We start from the raw sequence: 2,253 nt of genomic DNA on the forward strand, positions 1-2,253 counted from the left end.
CTTACTTGCAGAGTTCCTGAAGTTTGGCCCCTGGGCATGAAACTTTCTGTCCTTCTGGCCTCATCTCTTCCCAGCCCAACCTAGTAGGTCCACCTCACTCAGGAACAAGGCACCTCTTCCTGCCTGTACCCCAAACCCAAGCAACTCAGAATAAACCCCTCTTCACAGATGAAGAAACTGAGGCTCCAGGTGGGAGAGGACTTGCTCAAGGTCACAGGACTGGTGAGAGTGGAGGCGGACTCCAGTTCAGGTCCATCCATCTAAACCCCACACCTTCACACAGTTTCTCTGCACACTGGCTTGTCCGGCCCTTGTTGTTTTTTAATTTGCAATATGCTCACGTTGCCTCTGTACTCATCACAGCGCTATGAGGTAGATCATGTAGACATCAGTTTCCTCATTTTGCAGAAGAAGAAATCGAGGTGAGGAGCGGGGTTGTGACTTTCCTTGGCCTCGCAGGTAGCAAGAGATAGAGCTCACAGCACAAAGAGTAGGAAGCCCACTCTCGAGACAAAAGCATCTGGTCTCAGGCCCCCATGGCCACTCCTCTGCCTCAAAGTCAGCCCAATAACCAGCACTTCACTGGACTTCAAGAACTTCCTCCAGGGCAACCCACACCCAGCACCAGCTGGGCCCTCTGGCCAGGCACTCCCAGCCCTGCCCAGCCCAGCCCCAGCTGGCCCAGCCCAAGACCTTTGCTCCTGCAAGAAGTAGGACCCTGGTTTCCAGGGGCCTTGACCCTGTTTACCTCACCCCAGGGCTAGGACATTCACAGAGAGGACACAGGATGCAAGCCTATAATTTGAGAGATGCGACAAAGCAGGAAAACCCCTAGGGCCGATTCCATGAGGTCCCTCCTCTCACCTCAAAGTGCCCAAGTTTCCGACTAGATTCCAAAGGCAGGTAACAGGGTAATATCCCATTACCAGGCATTCATGCCAGGAGGAGGGGGCACCCCCGGGGCAGACAAGGTTGCAGGAAGGCAAGAAAGTGATGCTTATCCTCCATTCAAGTCACTAGATCAGGGACTTTCCTGGTGGTTCAGTGACTAAGACTCTGTACTCCCAGTGCAGGAGGCCCAGGGTTCAATCCCTGGTTGTGGAACTAGAGTCCTCATGCCCCAGCTAAGAGTTACCCTGCTGAAAAGAAGATTCTGTGCACGCAGCCAAATAAGTAAAAATTTTTTTTAAAAGTCACTACATCAACTTTGTCTTCAGGACCTAACATGGTTTCAGACACTGGAGACATTGGCAGTGAATAAAACCAGCAGAAACCCTTGCCTGGTTGGGGGCATTCTGCATGTCCCAATGGAGCTGACATACCAGAGCAGAAAGCAAATAACAGGCAGTGTGAAATGCTAAAAGGAATGTAAAGTATAAAAATGGGGACAGGACATTGTGGGGTGAATAGCTGTGATTTTAAATTTTTATCTATTTCTTTTTTGGCCACATGGCCCTCGGGGAATCTTGTGGGATCCTAGCTTGGGGGATCCTTACCTTGTGCTAACCAGGGGTTGAACCCTGGCCATGGCCGTGAAAGCATGGAGCCCTAACCACTGGACAGCCAGGGAATTCCCGGCTGTGATTTTAAATAGTGTGGTCAGGGGAAGGCCTGGCTGGGAGCAAAAAGCTGAAAGGTGGAAAGAATGGGCCATGTGGTCTCTACATGATCCCTGTAGTGGACACGGCAAGGGTGGGGGCCCTGAGGAGAGGGGAAGTGAGGGACAGAATCTCCCAGGTCACCTCTGTAGGGCAGAGAGCAAGGTGAGGGATAGCTCAGGTGTGGGAGCAAGGCCCTTAGAGATAATGTCTCTGACTTCCCACCTTTGCCGGGATCAAAGGTCTTTCACCATCGTTTCAATAACGTGGGTACTGACTCCCCCGGGGTTAGGACCCGGGCTCTGTGGGAGGAGGGTGCGGGTGCGGTGTTTCTAGGAGGCGAGGCCAGCTCAGCGAAAGAGATCCAGGGACACCGTGAGGGTGAAGACCTGGGAACTGAGGAGGGGCTAGAGAATCTGAGTTCAGCACTGGCTCAGGGGTGTCTTCAGGGCGCCTTCGAGGGCTGTCCCCCGCTTCTGAGTCCAGACGACCAGGACTGGCAGTCCCAGGGGCCTGGATCAGGCCGAGAGCGCGCGCAGGGAGGAGCGCTGCCCAGAGGCCAGGGGGACCAGGAGCAGGTGAGCAGCTCCGGGGACAGCTGGGCCACGCCCACAGCGGGCTGGCCACGCCCACACTGCCCGCCCCGTCCCTGCGG

Source organism: Bison bison, unplaced genomic scaffold, assembly GCF_000754665.1.
Source record: "Bison bison bison isolate TAMUID 2011002044 unplaced genomic scaffold, Bison_UMD1.0 scf7180017864340, whole genome shotgun sequence".
NCBI classification, from domain to species: Eukaryota; Metazoa; Chordata; class Mammalia; order Artiodactyla; family Bovidae; genus Bison; species Bison bison.